The sequence below is a fragment of the Heterocephalus glaber genome, unplaced genomic scaffold, assembly GCF_053883595.1.
Source record: "Heterocephalus glaber isolate CG9 unplaced genomic scaffold, H.glaber_assembly_v1.0 deba00001442, whole genome shotgun sequence".
Lineage (NCBI taxonomy): Eukaryota > Metazoa > Chordata > Mammalia > Rodentia > Bathyergidae > Heterocephalus > Heterocephalus glaber.
In genome coordinates, this window is record NW_028258296.1 from 46,405,102 (window position 1) to 46,425,276 (window position 20,175).

Sequence of the window (20,175 nt, forward strand, 5' to 3'; positions counted from 1 at the left end):
TCATACAAATAGAAAATGATGAGTTGGGATTTGAATCCAGGGTGCTTTGGCTCTAAAGACTCCTCTTAGGTGCCATGCCGTACTTCCTTCTACACCCCCCACTCTACAACAGGCCTATTCCCTGCAGGAATGCCAGAGTATGGACTAAAGTCAGAACCCCTTTTCTGCCTTCTTTTTCCTTATTAGAATGTTTCTTCCCCAAAGTCTGCTTTATAGACTTCAGGCCTTTTAAAATTGAGCTCTTGAGACACAGAGCCATATAAGCTGTTAGAATTATGGGCCAGAAACAGAACTCCTGAGCCCCTCCTTAAGCCTCTAGGATCTCCAGGAATCCTTGAGAGGTGCTTGCTCCTAGACTTCACTCCACATTTGTCCACCAGCCTGACTTCTCTCCTTCTGTCACAATGTCACCTCACCCTCTTGCAACCCAAGAGCCATAACAGGATCATGAGAGGGTTGGGTCTACAGCCACCTTACATGTTTTAGACCACATATTCTTCCAGATTTTGTAGACCCTGTATACAGTCTAGAAATGGAGAAATAGGAGCTAGCACCAAAAATGAACAAAGATCAATGAGGGGTCGGCAAGCAGAGCTGGGACTAGAGCTCAAATTTTGTGAATCCAAATCTTGGACTCTCTCCTCCATCTCCTGTCCCTGTCATAGCAAGCAGGATGGCCCCGTGAGAGACCATCTGCACACAGAATGGGCACAGCTGGGCAATGATCAGGGGTGTCACAGTGGGCTCAGAGCTCAAGGCTCCAAGCAGCCCCTTCCCTTCCCTTGTATGCTTAGTCAGAAGAGAAGAAAGGAGTGAAGACAACATGGAGCACATTCACTATATCCCAAATGTGTACCTGGCAGGTGCACATGAGTCGTCTCCTGTAACAACACTGCAGGAGTATTCTGGCCTGCTTTTATACCCGGGAACACTGCAATCTGTGAAGCTTAATAATGTAGCCAGCAAGTGATGGATCCTGGTTTGGGATTCACATCTGACAAAGACTGTATGCACGTGTGTGTGTGTGTGTGTGTGTGTGTGTATCTGTCTGTCTGTCTTCCAAAAGAATAAACACACACACACAAAGTAAAGCACTGAAATGAAGTATATCAAATAAATATCAAAGACAACTATATTATGTATGTGTTTTGAGGATGAGAAGCGAAATGACCATTTGAGATAGATACTGGCAGAAAAATAATGGGTAAAATTTATTGAGCTCACGCTATGTGCCAAGTATCCCCCCTCCCACCCCAGTACTGGAGATTGGACCCAGGGCTTCACACATGCTAGGCAAGCACTCTGCCACTGAGCTACATCCTCAACCCAAGCCTTCTTCTAAGTGTTTTCCATGTGTTAGCTCACTTAAACCTATGAAGCAATGACGGGTGTTTCTCTCATTTTAAAGATGAGAAAACTGACACACAGAGAAGATAAGCAACTTAACCAGGTATAGACCTAGCACACAGATGTGGCAATTATTTACCTACGGCTACAGCTCCAACCATTTTCTAGTCTCTGTTCTGAGACAGAACTTTGGATTCCCTTGATGAGTGGCTATCGGCAGGCATAGAAGAGGATCGCCACACAGGAGAAAGGGACTTCAGTCCTGCTGTTTCCTGTTCTTGTCAGTGTGGCTCTCACAGTGGCTCTCGGTTTTAGCCCCTGACTCCTGGTACATGCCAGGCCTGGCCTCTGTGTTCCCTCGAGGTCTCAACAGCAGCCAGGTGGCACTCGTTCTTCCAAGGTCTGAACGCAGGGCTCTGACTCTTCCCTTTTGTCCTCTTAGCCCTAATGATGGTGGCTGCTTCCTGAATTTATTATCTCTGGCTTATCTGGTGTTTCTTTTTTGCTCTCCCTGTCTTCTAACAGTCATGGAACCAACTCTTTGTGTTAAATCTCCTCTATTTGAAATACCTAGGATGGCTTCTTTTTTCCTGCCTGACTATGGTACTTGTTTGTAGAAAATGTCTCCAAAATCACTCGTGTTTTAGGTAGCCATGGGAAGTTCAAATCCCAGCAGGCAAGATCACAGAAGTCACTTTTGTTATTTCATCCCACCCCAACTAAAGTAATGTCTCACAGATAAGCATTTACAATTTTCTAGCAGACCATGAATCTTCTCGGTGTTGATGGTCAGATGTGGAATTCCTGATGAAGGGCCCTGGGCACCGTGGATACTGAGCTGCCAGTTCTCTTGCTCTGGGCACTAATATCACTCTGCCTCAGTGACAGACTGAACCTCAGTTAAAAGGTCAGATGGTCTAAACTGGGTGTGATTTCCTAAAGGGAGAGTACCAAGAAGCAAAAAGAGCCAAGGAATGATTCTTGAATAAACCTAAATTTATAAAGTGGAGGAAAGGAGGCATCAAAAGAAAAAATAGTCAGAATGGCAGAAAGACAATGGGAGAGAGCTGCTGCACAGAAGCCCAAAAGAGAAGGGTCAAGTGTTGGGGAGTGGGGAGAACTGAACATCAAATGCTGCTGGGGCCCAAAGTAAAGTGGAACCCAAGGTAAGGTTACTGGATTTGGGGCCCTGAGAAGTGATCAGCACCATCAAGAGAGCAAATTCAGTAGAGTGGAGAAAGCCAGAGCTACTTAAAAAGAGCCAGAAATGATAACAATGGCACAGATAATAAAAATAATAAACCCTTGTATTTAATGCTTACAAAGTGTTAGGTACATTCTAAATACTTCATTTGACCTTCACAATGACCCTTTGAGGTAGGTACTGTTGTTATTCTCACTTTACAGAGAAGGGAACTAGGATGATAGAAAAAATAAGAAAGAAGACTGTAGATCTATCTCCAAAGAATGCTCAACAGAACCTCAGCCCTGCAAGAGGCAGAGTGCTACCAACGGGGCTTTGGGGTTAAGTAAACTTGGCATTTCTACTTCTAGGAATGCAGACTAGCATACTAAAGCTGAGAAGCCCTATATTAAAGAAACTTGTTTACTTTTGTTGAAGCAATGTTTACTAAATTTATTTGACTTGCGAACCCTTTTAGCATTCATATTCTGTGGAACAACTTTTTATAAGGCAGACTTTGCAAAATGCTGGATGCAGAAGACTTGCAAAATCATGGACAGGAACACCAGAGTACTTAATGCTGCTTTAAAAAATATTTATTTATTTATTTGTTTGTTTATTTATGCAGGGGAGTGTTTTTATAGTAAGGGAGCAAATTTTAGATTGAGTTCATAGAAGCTACAGACATAATGGGAAATAAGGAATATTGGTGTCAGGCAATAAATCAACAATGCAATGAGAAATCTTTGAGCTGGGATTCTTAGAAAAGAGCAGGAGAGAAAAACATTATCAATTTGACTTCAGATTTTTACATCAGCTTGTCCACTTCCATGTACCCAGTGAGAACTCTGGGTTTTATAAATGCAGCTGCCCCTGTGTTTTAAGGAAACAGCCTGGTTATTCTGAATCATCTTGCTCATTAATACACTCAACAAGTCCCATCCCAGGTAGATCTTACAATGTTCCAGGCACAGTACTGGGCACTGCCTTGTGTCTGTTCTCCAGGAGGTGTGGTGCACATTGTGTGTGTGTGTGTGTGCGCGCACATGTGTGTGCAAAGGGTGAGGGTGCTCAGGTAAGCAGAGACTGATCCCCTAGGAGACATGGGTCATGGGTCTAGCCAGGACAGGGATGGCCCATGCTCTCCTTGGGTCTGCCTGCCTCACAGCATATAAAAAAGACACTCAATGGAGTAGCCAGTGACAGGAAGCAGTATGTGGCAGGACAGATGGTAGGAATTCCTGGCTACAGACTCTTTTTTTGGTACGGTACTGGGGATTGAACCCAGAATCTTTGCACTGAGTCACATCTCCTGCCCTCTTTTTCTTTTTTTAAGACAGGGTCTTGCTAAGTTGCTACACTGCCCAGTTTGGGCTTGAATTTGAGATTCTCCCTCCTCAGCCCCCCCAGAGTGCTACGATTACAGGTGTGCACCACCACTTCCAGCTTTGGCTGAAGACCTCTGAAGGAGTCTTAACCCAGTAGCTCTACTTGGGGTCAGGGGATTATGGGCAGAAGTAAATTGGGTTGGAAATTGTACTTTATGAATAAGATAGTGGTTATCTGGCATGAGATGTTCCATGGGGAGAGCAGCACTGCTCACTCCGCCTAGGAAGACAGCCACGTGTGTTTCCATGCACAGCTGCAGCCCTTGCCCAGGGCCCGATCAGGCCCTCGGCATCTGGCTGGAGAGGGTCTCTCTTGGGCAGATGCTTATAATAGACTTGTTCTGACCACTTAACATACCTCCTCTTTCCCAGCTGCAAAATGTCCATTTCCAAGTTATTGAAATTCATTAGGAAGTATGGTTAATATGTGAGTATAGGTTGGCCAGCCCTCTGGCCACTGAAGCAAAGCTGCCTACTTGGCAGCCTCTGATTCTCAAGATTCGTGAAATATCTGGCACCAGCAGGGAATGGAGAGTGGCTGGGCAGGGATGGGGATGGGGGCAGTTTTCATTCTGGAGCAGCTAACGAATCTGATTACAGCCCACCTTCGATTACACCCGCGAATCACCCACTTGGTGAGATGTCTGTAGGAAATGTTAAGTCCTGTGAGATTTCCCCCCTTATTCCACATACTCCAAAAGCTTCCAAGCAGTCTGACCCAGCCATTAATTGGTGTGCATTCACAGATGGGCAGCTCATTTCCATGCTGGTTGAAGCAAAACATATTTAGGAAGGCAAGCATGCTATAAGTTATGCACAATATCTATATTTCCTATGACACATCTGAAGTCAAACAACACTGAGCTTTTTGATTATCCACCGTTTTGAATTAATCACCCCACTGCTCCCCCTGTTAGCAGGAGCCAATGAGAAGGAGCCACAGCCCAGGAGGCTGTTTTAACAAACATCTGAGAACATGCACATTCAAATGCGTGGTTCTTTCAAAATTGTCACTTTGGGACTGAGCTGCTGCCTTGATTCAGACACTTCTGGAAATTCATTTTTTTTTTTGGAATTGCCTTTGGATCCTTGTATCCATTCTTTAAAGTGCCTGTGGTCTACAGAGGGGGCAGATCTCTACCTCGGGAGGGTGGAATTGATTTTTGGTGGCAGCAGAAAGCATTCTGGAGCCAAGTGTACCAAGTCTAGTGAGTCAAGTGTGATGCTTTAGTTCTTACTCATACAATTTGTTTTTCTACTTTGTTCAGTTTTTTCCTAAGACAGTAGTTCGAGATGAACTTTGCATTTGTGAGCATTGTCTGAGCAATGGTGAGCTCATTAGTGCTCCCCTGAACAAAATGAGCAAGAAGGACTTCCCCCTTCCCTGTGACACATACACTTTTTTCTTCCTCTTAGCGCGCACAGTGATCAGCAGTTGCTGACAGCCACTTGGGCACAACGCTATCTGACTCAGGGTCTCTCCTTTGTAGAGATGCTAAAACACTGCCTCAAACACCTTACTCTAGGCCAGCTTCCCTTGCCACCTAACCAACCCTCACCTACCTCCCGGGGCCACTGCTCAGCCAGTGCCAGTAAAGGCAAACTCACATGAATGTCAATGTCCAAGGTAATCAGGAGGATGAAACCATGGCAACAGCTTCCAGCAAATGAATCAAATGTCCTGAGGAAACCTTCTGGTTCCAGAGGGGCAATGTGTGCTGCAGTGACCTGGGGCTGGAGAGCTTTCCAAGGGAGGGGTGTGAAGCCACTCCCAGAGGAGATGGCAATGACTAGAATGTGTGGAACCCCAAGAGGACCTTTCAGGGTACAGCAGGCCTTCTACTTGGATTTAGGAGGTATGATATATTGGTTAAATCATAAACCAAATGTTTCCACTTTTAGTCAGAGGGAAAGCTGTGTCAGGAGAGGAAGCGCTTCTGGGTGGCTATATGCTTGGTAAGTTTGTGTTGTTTTAAATTTATTGAAACGAGACACTCTAGATCCATTTCAGATCTCTAAGAAAGCAGGTGAGCTGTCACTAAAATGCCAAATTAATTTCTTTCTCTTAAAATATATAGGTTATAAGTGCTACTTTGGGGACTGGCTATTTTGTGCAAATGAAAATGTGAGATTTTCAAAAATAAAATTTCAGATGCCTAGGTCCCCATGGGGCTTGGGTCTGAAGATCAGAGGGGAATTCTCTGTGAAAGTGACAGCCCCTTTTGTATTTTCTCTGAGGATCCAGAACCTCTGACGACACCGATCCCTGAGGATTTTTCCTTACACCAGGGAGAAGTGAATTCTGGGGTTATCCTTTAGTTTCTCCTCCCCCAGGGATGCTCTCCAACTTGCTCCAATAATTTCTTGTCTTCATTTTCCTGGACACAGGGCCTCCAGATTCAGAGAAACTAGAATTCCATTCTTTTCTCTAAGGAAAACCATTAGACCTGCACTTAGCAACCACCAGGAGGGTATTTTTAGCTCTCTGGCAGAAGTGTAATGTACAAAATGTAATAATCTCAGCCTTGAAGTTCCTCAGAGCCCCATTCAACATGAAATTGTGGCTGATGGGTGTTCTTGGAGGCAGCAGAAAAACAGCCAATAAGCTTGTCTGCTGTTGGCCTTCTCTGCTCAGGATGTAGGTACCAGAGATGGCAGTAAAGCTCAGAAACACACAGACTTAAGAAATTCACTATTCAGTTGGTGGGGAAACTAGCCCCAAATGTCCAGTCTTCTTCAGTTCAACTTTACACCCCATGGACTGAGTGCACTAAGTTGAACCAGGTGCCTGGACCTCTTCCCCCAACTTATTCTATACCCAGGGAAAGTTTCTTCACCTGTCAAATGATTCCTTTAAACGTAGTAACCTTCCCTTCCTTTCCCTTCCCTACCCTTTTCTTACCTCCCTTCCTTCTTGCTTGCTTCCTTTTGTTTTCTTTCTCTCTCTCCCTCTTTTGTCTCTTTCTTCCTTTCTTCCTTCATTCCTTCCCTTCTCCTTCATTCCTTCCCTTCTCCTTCCTTCCTTCCTTTCCCTCCCACCCACCTTTCTTCCTTCCCTCCTTTATCTCTCTCTCTCTCTCCCTCCTTTTCCCCCTTTTTCTTTTTCTTTCTGCAGTACTGAGGACTGAATCTAGGCCCTTCACATTGAGCTATATCCCAGGCATATTTTAATTTTTGATTTTGAGACAGGGTCTAAGTCATTACATTGCTCTGGCTGGGCTTGAACTTCTGATTCTCCTGCTTCAGTGTCTCAGAGTGATAGGATTATAGGCATGGGTCACCATGCCTAGCAATACAGAATATTCTATAATTTGAAATACTACCTGGAATTGATGCAAGACAAATTCCATGGGTTTAGGTGGGCAGAGGCCCAAAACAGCCAAATGGCTTGAATTTACTGAGTGCTTATGAAATATTCAATACTTCTATGTGGCTGTTCTAGCCCTGAACCTGTGTGCGGTTGATTCACTTCCTAGGCTAATGATAGGAACCTTTTAGAGTTTTCAGTGATACAAACAGCCCACTGCGAGATGTGTGCTGTAGGTTCACCACCACTGACCTAGTCCTCTTTAGACAGATTTTAATTCTCATGATGCGCCAACCTCTCATCTGATACCTCTGCTTCCAAGCTGCCTACACTGACTTCAGCTAGTGGAAGCCCAGTAATTGTGAGTGGATTTTTAATACCAGACCAAGCAAAATAAAGCCAGGCAGGTTTGATTTGCTCCAAAACGCTCACAGAACCTATTCTGAAGTCAAGGAAAAGTAACTTTTGAATTAGTTACTATTTTCAGACCACCTAGGAGATAGAAAAGATACAAATTTTGTTCTCCCTCTCATGCCTGGGCTCTCCCTCAGGGAAAGAAGACAAGAGGAAGCAAAGGAAAATTTACCAGGAGAAGGAAGAAGGAGGAGCTGGAGTGGCAGCCCCTGCCCAGAAGTGGGGGAAGACTGGGACCCCTTAGAGATGCGTCCAAATCTCTGCTCCTTCCCTATCAATCCTGTCTCCAGGTAGGATGGCTGCACATTCAGGACAGTTCAGAATCCTGTCTCAGAGCTTCATCATTCATTCGGTCACTCATTCACTCAAAGACATTTAGAAAAGTACCCACTATGTGCCAGGCATAGTGCTAAATGCTTGAGGCCAGGGTACAAAGATGTTTTAGACAGGATTCTGTCCTCAAGAAACTAATGTCTCAGAGATACTGTCTATTCAAGAGCCAGAGGTATCCTGGACAATTATGTGCAAAACAAGCTCACCTATTCAGTGAATTCATATCAAGGAACCTGTTAGGTGCCAGGAACCATGGGAGACACTTACAGGTTATCTGGAGAGTCAATGATCTAGATGGGATTGGAAGAGGTTTCTCTAGGTCTTAAATTTGGTTACACTCCAAAATGCTTGAATCTCCTTCAAACCAGTTTCCTCAACACTTTCAGTCCATGTGTGCCTTTGTGCACACACTTGAGATGGGGTGAGGCCCTCTGGATGGGGAGGCAGAGAGAAGACACACCGAGTGGCCTGGAGGAGGATAGTAGAGGGGGCCTTTCACTTCAGACATGATCATACCCAGGGAGGAAGCCCAAGGGAGACTGAGGTGCAGAGCCACAGTGCTGGGAGGGTACAGAGGAAGTGAGGAATTCTGAGGATGGAACAGATACAGTTTCCATCTTGTACCTCAGTGACGCAGAACCATTGCTTCAGTTATCCATGCCAGAAGAGAGGGGTGATAATGGAGGATCTTGCCTCTCATTCCCAAACCCACCAAGCCCATAGTGGTGGATCATCAGCCTCCTGTGTGCAGCAGGGCAGGGGGAAAGAGTTCTTGACTTTCCTGTGAAGGAAGTTCATCACAGGGCATCCCTTGGCTGCTTCAGACTTGATATTTGCTGTGGATATTCCACTAGTGCAAAGCTGAATCTCAGGAAGCCAAAGGAGGAAGTTCATGGACAGTAACATCACGCCAACATTTATAGGGCCGTTCTTTGTACAGGTACCTTATTATGTACTTCATATACATTGCCTCATCTAATCCTCACAAAACAATCCTATGGAGATGGTGATATTTTCATTTTTCCAAATGAGTAAATTGCATCATGGAAAGGTTAAGTGACTTGCCCAAGGTCATGCAGCTGGTAGGTGGGGGACAATATGTACCTGGGACAAAACGCCCATCCAGAGTGGTCTCATCTCTGTGTTACTGAGAAGTCTGCACTCATCTCTCTGGCTTGCTGCCACTGCCAACTTTCAGATGAGCAGGCAGAGATACATGTACATGAAACCTCTTCCTGTCTTTGCTGAATCCCATTTCCCAGAGTGTGTGAAATGTGCTTCCCTCCTGCCAGCCACAATATGGTCTTATTATGCCTAATAAGACACACGTTTCTAGTCAGCACAAGCTCAGCTGCAGAGCAAAGAGGAGACATAGGGGCTCTGCTTCCATCCTAGTCTCCTTCCATTCATGGTCCCTGGGGCTGGGACCAAACTTACAGGTCAGGCAGGGCTCATGTGTGAACCCTTCTTCCCATGGTCAGCTTCTCTGCACCATTTTCTGGTAGTATGAGGTCTGGGAAGGAAAAACAGAGGGCAAGGACCAGAAAGAAACAAGCTTTAACCCACACAGCTGGCTGCCAAAGCTGGCAGATGTGGGAGGCCAAGGGAAAGGGCAATCTCGCTAGTGGAGCTAACGGGATGCTTTAAGCACCTTCCCTAGATACCTGCATCCTAGAGCAGAAGTTGAGGGGTAAGGAGTGGAGAATGTAGAGTTAGTTGCACACAGGCAGGAACAACATGATGGCTAATTTTCTGTGTCAGCTTGACTGGATCATGGTGTGCCCAGATATTTGGTCAAACTTTATTTTGGGAGGTCTCTGGATGTGATTATTATTTGAATCAAACTCAGTAAAGCAGACAGTCTTCCCTAATGTGGGTGGTCCCACCCATTCAGTTAAAGGCTCAAATAGGACAGAGATGCTGACTCTCTTGCAAGTAAGAGGGAATTCATCTTATCTTCTTTGAGCTGGGATAGTGTCTGTTTCAGCCTTTGGACTATAAATTGAACATCAGGATTATTTGCATCTTGAGCCTGCTGGCTTTAGAACCAGGACTATAGATTGGCTCTCCTGGATCTCTGGCTTGCTGACTAAAGATGGTGGGATTTCTCAGCCTCCACAGTCACATGAGCCAATTCTTTAATGTCTGTCTGCCTGCCTCCCTGCCTGCCTGTCTATCTATCCATCCATCTCCCATTGATTCTATTTCTCTGGGGAACCCTGACTAATAAAGCACCATAAATATTCATTGGCTTGGACCTGGTGAGTTTGGTTTCTTTATGTGACTGATGGTTCTAAGTCAATGTATTTATAAGGTATGATTGAAAACTATAGTGAATGTTCAAATTTTAAAAAAATTCTTAGTGTCTTTAGTTGTACTATCTGGTTGCCTGGATGTACCAAATCAATTCAAAATACTTACCTTTCATGGTCATTTTGTCTTTGGGGAAGAGCCAGAAGTTACATGATGCCAGCTCCAGTAAATAAGGTGGATGAGACACACCATAACATTTTTACAAGTCTGTCTTCCTGTTGGATGGTACTTGGAAGCAGCATTCACTGTGTTTTGATCATACCTTATAAAGATACTTAAGATTTCCAGAACTGCTTCAGAAAGTGGCATGAACAATGGTATAAGTGTGTCTGAGGCAAGGAGGAGTATTTTCATGGGGACTAGTGGCAAATGTGTCTTTTACTGTAATAAATTTTTAAAAATATAAACATTTATTGTCTATTGTGATCACACCTTATATATTCTTGCTTCTCAGCTCTCCGAGATTACTTAAATGACCCCTGAAAAACAGCCATGAGCAGGAAACTCAGCAGGAAGGCATTTCTCTGGCCAGAGATTCCTAGATATGGCCTGTTTCTCAGTTAAAAATTAAAATCCATGCTCAGAACTCTCCATCCTTTCTCAGGTCTTCATGTGCTACAGGGCTCAAAAGAACCACATGGTGTGAAAGTTGAACATGTCACATCTCAGCCTTGCAGACAGGAGCTCACTTGGGTGTCCCGATGCAAGCAGAGTCTGCAGGAAGACAATGGTTGAATTCAAAGGGACCATCTCAAATAGTTTCCTTCTTCCAGGAAGGCGAGGCTCTCATCCCAACATGCAGTCTTCCTTCAGTCCCCAAGGAAGGTATCTTCTCAAGCTTCCCCACTCATCGGTTCCAGTATTGGCTCATTTAGAAGATTTCAGCTATTTGAATTCTAAGGAGTCAGTACTTCTGTAGTGTACACTTGAATAGGTGAATCTGGGGACAGGACGGTAAGTAGGAGCCATTGCAAGCTCTAACACCTACTGCCTATGAGAGCTTGGGCAAGCTAATTAAGCTCCTTGTACCTCAGATTCTTCATTTGAAAAATGGGTTGATTATAGTGACAATGACCTCTCAGTTGTGCTCTAAGGAGTAAGTAAAATTATATATATATATATATATATATATATATATGCATATATGTTAGATGGTAGGTCCATAGTAGCACTATATACATTTTAGCTATTGCTGGAGCTATTACTGTGGTTGATGGAATGGTCTACTCTTTTTTGTATTCTCCATGGAATTCTAAGAATTTAACCTATAATAATAACACAGAGAAATACTAAACGTTCTGATTTCAGACTTGACCCACTTCCAGGATCCCAGGCATTCTAGACTCAATAGACGATCCTTGAGACATAGCCTTGGTGTCAAGGACTCGGAAACTGAATTATGGTCTCCTTTCTACCTTCACTAGGTTATAACGGCAATTACTATTTTAGGAGGTACAACTGAGAACATGGGGCCCAGGGAGAGTGTAGCTAGGCAGAGTGGATCCTACCCATGGCAGCTTTGGGGGGTGGGGTGAGAGCCCTGTGACCTCAGGTACCTCAGCGGGAGTCTCAGGTGGAGGGAAGGTGCTTGTTCCCCCTGAGACGTGGATCAAGAGACAGGCACTCTGAGTGGCAACACATAAAATTTTGAAGTTTCCTGCTGGGACTTCTTTGCTAGTACCATACAAATACGGTTTAGGAGCACAATGTCTTAAGTAATAAAGGAGGAGGAGGAAAAAATAATCCACAGAGAAATCAACTTATGGTTCATTTAAGCCTTATTGAAATTTCTACTGTGGAAACATTTAAATATCATAGTTACTGCGGTGTGCCATTGCTCCTGCTATTCCCTGGTGGATGTTTCGTTGCACATTTGGTAGGGGAGCAGAACAATAAAGCTGCTTGGAAATTGCTTTCCCACTGCTAGGTAATTACAACAGGTTTTTATTCCAAATGTAAAGAATGAACTGTTATTTTTTTTTAATAAAGGAAGCTCTCGGTTGGTCCCAGCCCCCTTCACCCCAGCTTCAATCTGCACTGACCCTTTGCTCCCACATGCCCTGTCACGTTCCCCTACACAGCTCCTCTGTTTCCCGCAAGAAGCAGCTGGAAGCAGTTCTTCAGTCTCAGCTGCTGGCTCCTCTGTCTCCCAGCCCTGAGCCTTGTGTGTCACTGTTTAGAGAAAGGGACGGCCCCCTCCAGGTCTCTGTCAAGAACATTAAATATTTAGCCTGACTCCATCCAAGCCATCAAACACACTCCAGTCTCCCTTTCCTATCCAAAGTGACACATTTCCCCACCTCCATCTTTTTTTAATCCCAAGCAAGCAATTCGGGATTAACACAGCATTTGTCAGCTCTGTCTGAGCACAGGCGTGAGCTCATCGGTTCTCTCCCACTAGACAGAGCAGAGAAAAAGTGTCTTTTGTGCTGTCAGATGCACAGTTCAGCCTGGCAGCCAAGTGAGCACCTGCCTAAGGCCAGGCGGGTACAAGTGCCCACCAGCTGCCCACACTGGGCTTCGTTCTTGCATCTGGTTCCCCAGGTTTGTTTAACTCTGTCGCCCACCTTCTTCCGTCACCCAACACATTTCTTTCTTCTCTAACCCTCTCTGCCTCTGGCTACCATGTGTGAGAAAATGAATTTTCCTTATTCTTTGTCACCTCCAATGTTACCGGGAGCGAGAAGTTAAGGCAGTGGCCTCTGTAAGTCCTGTGACTTAGCAGGAGTCCAGGTTAGTCTCTGGGGTAGGGCAAAGAGCAGGGCCCTGAAGGTTGGCCTGTCATTCTGCAGCTGTGCGGCTCTGAGTGCTTCCTGCCCTTCTGTTTTCCGCTGTGCAAAATAAGGGTGGCAGACGCAATATATTCGCGTCCCTTTAAGGTATGATACCCCATAACTTGACAATTTGGTAATACCCACTTGAACCTTTACCGGTTGTTTTGCTTTATCCATACCCACATGTCCTTCCCTAAAAATAAACACACAGGGCTGGAGCCAGACAAAAGCACTGCACTTGGTTCAGAGTCATGAGGCTCTGAAGGGCAACTATCTGTTAATGATCAGGTTTATTCTTGGGGCAAGAAGAGAGTGAGGAACACCTTATTGCCCTGGCATGTTGAAGATATAAGAATGGAGACCCAGCAGCTGGGAGCTGGCCTTTGGAGCTGGCCCTCTGACCTGTTTCTGGCTCTGACCTTTGGGAATACCACTTAACCCCTCTGAGCTTCGGTTTTCTCCATCTATTGAGTGGGATGATATTTTCCATGGCCTCAACTTTTATCAGCGAGGAAGTGAAAACATTTTTTCTTTTGGTAGGGGAAAGAAGCCAGAGGACAAATGGGAAACTGAGGCAAGTGCTGCTCCACATAGGTCGAAACATAGGTCCACAGCTCAACACTGGAGTGCAGCAGTTTAAGTGTCCAGTTTAAATGCCCATCAGGGTCCTGGCATTTCTCAAGGTCAGTATTAGGGGCCGGGGATTTAGTTCAGTGGCACTGTACCTGCCTCGCAAGTGCAAGGTCCTGAGTTTGATTCCCGGTACCAGGAAAAAAAAAAAAAAATCAAGGTCAGTATCAAGTGAAGGGAGAGATGATCCACTGCTAGTGTCTTCATGCCCAGGTACCCAGAATCTCCAAGGAAGGGACCACTGCAGAGTTGGGAGCCACGAAGGAGCCTGGAAGGGATGCTGTGCTGGCCGCAGCTGGCCTGGAGTGCTTGTGCAGGCGACCTTGTGGGACAGGGCCTCAGGGTGTGAGCGAAGGAGGCAGGGCCCAAGGCCAGAGGTGGCGGGAGGGAGGCGCTTTCTGAGGTGTGGCCGGCTCTGCACAGGGGGCGAGGCGGTGGGGGATGGGAGGAGAGCTGCGGCTGTGGTGGGGGCGGACAAAGGGAGAAGACAAAGATTATTTTAAACCTGTATTAATCACTGCTCCAAACGGAGACTGGGGGTGGGCGCCGCAGCTGTCATAGGGAGGCTGGGTGAGGGAGGTGGAAGAGTCCAGTAGGGAGGGGCCTGAAACTCTTCACTTTCACCCAGGACCTCGGTACAGTCCAGCTGTGAGATGGGGCCTCGCTGAGTCTCTGGTTTGCTCCAGAGACCAGAGTGAAGAAATGGTAAAAACCCAGTTGAGGCCTGGGCCATCTAATCTCCCCTCTTCCAGGCGCTCTCCTTGACAGCTACCTTCCACTATTGCCAAGTTGGGATCATGTGACTTTCCCCCAAAGCTGGCCATGGCTTCTCACTGCCCCAAGAATGAGCCCCCTCCTTGGCCCATCCAGACCATGCAGCCCTAGCCCGGAGCCACCAGGATAACAATGACTGTCCTCCAAGTACTTAAAGACTTCTTTGAATCTTCCCATCTGCCTTGCAGTTTACTTTGAAGATGAAGAAACAGAAGCTTACAGAAGTCAGATAACTTGACCAAGGTCTGTCTGAGACACAAGCTTACATTCTAAGCTTCCTAGAGAGTTCCGCAAACATTCATGATTCCCTGCTTTTTCAGCTCCTTTCTCGCCAGAGAGGTATTCTCTTTCCCTTTTGACCTTAGGAGCAACCTCTTCATTCTTTAGGACTCAGCTCAAATGCCATCTGTTTCAAGAAGTCACCCTGGTTGGAATTTAACCATGGGTTTGACAAACATTGATTTAGTCTCTACTGCTGTTTTGGTAGGTTCTGTTATCTCCTTTTTATAGGTTAAGAAAACATAGAGGTGTGTATAGTGGCACATGCCTGTAACCCCAGCTACTCAGGAGCTTGAGGCAGGAAAATTGCAAGTTTGAGACCAGACTGGGTGACACAGTGAGACCCTACCTAAAAATAAAATTTTAAAAAGGGCTCAGGCTGCCTGCTTAGCCTGGGAGAGGCCCTGTGTTCAGTCCCTAGGACCGCACAAAGAGAAAGGAAGGAAGGAAGGAAAGAAAAAAGGAAAGAAGTAAAAAGGAAGAGAGAAAGAAAGAAAAAAATGAAAAAAAAAAGGAAAGTAAAGAGAGGCTTAGGGAATGAAGCAAAGTACCTATGTTAACACAGTTACTGAGTGACGGGGAAAGAGTCAAAGCCAGGTCCCCTGTGGCCCCAAGTCCAGCATTCTTCAAAACACTGCCAATGGCGCTGACCCTTTTTTGTATACCCACTGTCCTTTGTTTGAGCCTTTATTTAAGCCTGTGAGACTTTGTATGTCGGATATCTGTACTAGGATGTTAGAGTTCTCAGTAATAAGTATTATATTGATTTATTTCTATATGCACAGGCACTGAAGATATTTATTTGGTTTTACAACCATGAGGTAGGTATTACTAGCTCCACTCTTACAGGTGAGAAACTGACTATTCATGGCATTAAGAATTATATCTAGTTAGCACGGTCTAAAAATCTCGTTGGAACTGTGATGCAGATCTGTCCTAAGTTCATGCTTTTCTTACCATATATAGGCTGCCTATTGTAGGGTTTTCAACAGCTGGGGCCTTGCTCTATCCCTGAAGGAAGAAGACTGGGATAGTATTTGGACAGGGTGGGAGCTCACTGAACATGGAGATGGGCCATTCTTGGCTGGGAGCACTGGCCACCACAGACTCCTTGGGGAGCCGGGGACTCTGGGCTTGCTGGACACTAACAGCTCTTTCTTCAACATTTCAACTCAATTATCTTAGCTTTAGTCTTCCAAGGAGATATGAAAAGTTATTCCTGTACCCATTTGTCAAGGTTTTTGAGATGTTACATTGGGGACATTGAGACCTCCCTAAGTGGGAAACGGGCGTTTTTAAAGAAGAAAAGAGGACTACCTTACCTGTTTCCTTGTTGCTGACATTTCCCCACTACTTTCTAGCTTTCAATGTATTCTGTACTGTTCCTGGCTGGGGTAGGGGATGGTGGAAGAGGAGGCAGAACTGAAGTGATCCCTAGTGATGTGAATGGGCCTGGGAAACAGGAGAGGAAGCCCTCATCGAGAGATTTCCATGGAGAGGCCACCCCTGGAGGAACTCACTCCCCATGAGAAGAGCAGTCCCCCAAATCTGAGGACGCTGTACGATGGAGAGGCTAGATGATGTTTTAATTCAGTCTGATGATTCTCTCTTTCTAAAACACAATTGCATTTTAATGTAACTTTGAAAAGTGGTGATTATTAAGAACCAGCATGGATTCATAAAGACTACATGATGTGAAATTACTCTTGTAATTCAAAATGTTGGTAAGGTTTTTTTGTTTTGTTTTGGTTTGGTTTTTTTTGGTACTGGGGATCAAACTTGGGACCTTGTACTTGCAAGGCAGGTGGCAGCACCACTGTGCCAAATCCCCGGTCTAGTAAGGTTCTAAATTAAGGTTTCTCAACCTTTGCCCTACTGACATTGGGCCTAGTTCTTTACTGCTGTCCTGTGCTCTGTGAGATGTTTACCTGCACCCTGACTTCTACCCACCAAATGCCAGTAGCACCCCTCAACACACACACACTCAGTTGTGAGAACCAAAAGTCTCCAGACCTTGCTAAAGGTCTTTCAGGGGAAAAATCTTTCTTAGCTGATAAACATTGTCCCACATTGATAAATCAGGAAGCTTCTGCACACCTAGTTCTTTAGTGAGCTATTTGATGGATCTGGCCATTATCCTTGTGAATAAGGACAAAGGTGGACTGAGAATGAGACTGGCTAGCTGTCCCAGTAAGTGCCAGAACACTGCACAGGTGTGGATTTATGGAAGGCATCAGTCTGGAACATGTCCATGGAGAAAGGTCCCTGGGCTCTAAACTGTTCAATAAACAACTTGGATAAAGACAGTGGTGACATGAAACTATGCCAGACAAAAAACTGAAGATTCAAAAGGACCTCAGACATTATTTTGTGAAGAAAACCAAGCTTCAGAGCAGTATGTACTATATGCTACCAGTTGTGTAAAAAGTGAGTGAAATATAAGAACCAGTATTAACATTTGTTTATGGCTGTATAAGGAAACTCCAGAAGGAAAGATAAGAGATTAAAAAGAAAATGGACATGACCTACACAGAGTAGAAAGGAGGCAAGATAGATATTGATGGAGATATAGATGGAGAATAAGGACAAGAACTTCTCATAGTTTGGCCTGTTACATTTTTAAATTTCTGAATATGAAAGTGCATTATCTATTCAAGTAATGAAATTTAAAACATCTCAGCCTATAGTCAAAATACAGTGTACCTCGGCTCATGAACTTAATTCTTTTCACGATTCTGGTTGCAAACCAAATCGGATAAGAACCGAATCAAATTCAATGGTTAGGTTCAATGCTGCCCTTATGCAAAATTTGATTCAGTTCTTGTTCAATTTGGTTTGAGACCAAAATCATGAAAAGACTTAAGTTTGTGAATCACGGTATGACTGTAAATATAATACAACTGAACAGATGTGCATCAATCCTGCAGTAGTTAAAAAAACTATTTGGCAAATTTGATAAAATCAGGCTTGATAGGTTTATGTGAAAGTCAGGTAGGAGTTTTTAATTGGTCACAGGCTGCCAAGCCAATCAACTAACAAGGGGCATCCCAACATCCTCTAATGAAGCTTAAACTATTTACAGCATACAGATCAAGGACACTGACAACTGTGTGCACAGGACAGTGAGCTAGATGGTAACAGGCCTGGAGAACATGAAAAATATGAAGAATAGGTGATGAAACTGAAGACATTTAAATTGGAGAAGAGAAGACTTAGAAGGGGCACAAAAGCTGTCTTCAAACATTTGAAAAGCTGTCCTGTGCAAGAGGGATTAGAGGCTTTTCGTGTAGCTCCAGACTGCAGAACCAGGCCCTCTTCGATTTATTTGGAGGTCAATTTCAGTTCAGAACCATGTAAAGGCTGCCTCGTGAGATAATAATAAAATAGTTACGCTTACTGAGCACTTACAAAGCATCAGGAACTGTGATAAGCACTTTCCTAGCGTTATCGCCTTGACTTTTCACAACACCTTGACAAAGGTATATTCTTCATTGTCATTTTAACAAAAGGGAAAACTGAACCCTAGAGAGGTTAGGTAAACGTTCCTCCAGTGACACAACCAGTAGATGTTGGACCAAAGTGACCCTGGCGCACATATGCCTAAAGGCAGTGAGCTCTCCAGCGCAAGCAGCATTCAGAAGAGAAGTGAGGGAGGGGGAAGGGAAGCAAGGAAGGGGGAAAAAGGAATAGAAGGAAAAAATGGAAAGGGAGCTTTTGTAAATAAGGACGGGAAGAAGGGTTGAAGGGAAGGGAGGGGAGGGGAATGGAGGAACAAGGAAGAATCACAATATATTATGTACAGGTATGAATTCCCTACAATGATTGTGATCATTGTGTATATCAAAAGTGTACCAATAAAATTAATTAAAAAAAGAGACGTGAATACTGCCTGGCCACAAGGCTAGGAGGAAATCCCTGCACCAAGCAGAAGAGGCCCGTTTCTTGCTAATGCACAGCAGTCCTTTAAGAAGATCAGCCCTACGTGTGAATGGAGTGAGGCAAAGAAAGAGAAAGAAGCAAGCAGGCTCCTGCTCACATTAGTCTGGGAATAAAATTGGTTTTGGTGGGGGATGGGATGTCAGTAAAATGTCAAAGAGAAGTCAGTGGGAAACAGGGCCCCAGCACTGGAGAGCTGCCTCTCCCGCTGCAGGAGGCCCATGTTCAGGTCACTGTTCACAGTTGCCACAAAGTTTTACACTCAGTGGTTTCAGTTACCCATAGTCAACTGCTGCGTGAAAATATTAAATGGAATAGATCTTCTGCAAATGGGAAGGGACCACGAGATGGGGAAGGGAAGACGCAGAAAGAACTAAGATATATTATGTACGTGTACCGATTTCCCACGATGAATGTAATCATTATGTACTGCCAACATGTACTGATAAGAAAAATAAATTTAAAAAGAAAATTCCAGAAATAAACAATTCACAGGTTTACAATCACATGCCATTCTAAGTGTTGAGATGAAATCACATGCCATCCCACTCCATCCCATCCAGCTTGTGAGTCATCTTTTCTCTGTGTATTCGCACTGTATGTGCTACCCACCCTTTAGGCACTTAGTAGCCATCTTGGTTATCAGATCCATGGTCATGGTATCACAAGGCCTATTCTCCAGTGATTCATATTTTACTGAATAACGGCTTCACAGCACAAAAGTAGTAATGCCAGCAATTTAGGTATGTCACAGAGTAGCCATAAAGTGCTTCCTTTAAGTGAAAGGGTGTGAAAGTTCTCTACTTAATAAGGAAAGAAAAGAAATGTATGCTGAGATCGCTAAGATCAATGACAAGGCCAAATCTCTCTGTGAAATTATGAAGAAGGAGAAAATCATGGTGGTTTTGCTGTAGTATTTCAAACTGCAAAAGCTGCAGCCACAGTGCATGGTAAGTGCTTAGCTAGGATCCATTAAATTTGTGGATGTATAGATAGAAAAAAATATAGAAAGTACATATAGGGCTTGGTACCATTCATGATTTCAGGTATCTACTTGGGATTCTGAAAGATATCCCCTATGGATAAAGGGGACTGCTGTATTATGCTTTCCAATTCACAAAGCCCCTTAAAGGACATAATTTAAGTAATCAATAGCCTTGTTAAGAAAATAGCCTCCTGGCAGGGTTGGGAAGGGAACTGTTGCATAGAAGTTTCTCCAGTCATGGAAGGGGAGAATGGCAATACAATCTGATGGTCATCATACCAGGAAACGATCAAAGAGGGAAGGGAAGAGAAGAGAGAAAATATCTAATTCTTTACAACCTCATCTGGGGGCCTAGCCAGACCTACTCAGTGGCCAAAAGTATTAAACATATTTTCAAACTAACCAAGGTCCGAAAGGCAAAGATCAGTCAAGTACTCCCTGATTTCTCTGTTGTGGAGTAGGAAGAGTGAACAATTTAATGATTGGAGAAAAGGTAGAGCCAGCAAATTGGA

The 20,175-nt window shown here is 44.5% G+C and overlaps 1 protein-coding gene across 2 annotated transcripts in view; it reads right to left on the bottom strand.

Annotated features, from left to right (window-relative positions):
• Positions 1-20,175, bottom strand: part of Kcnd3 (potassium voltage-gated channel subfamily D member 3) — a 215,914-nt gene that overhangs the window by 94,911 nt on the left and 100,828 nt on the right. The window lies entirely within an intron of this gene.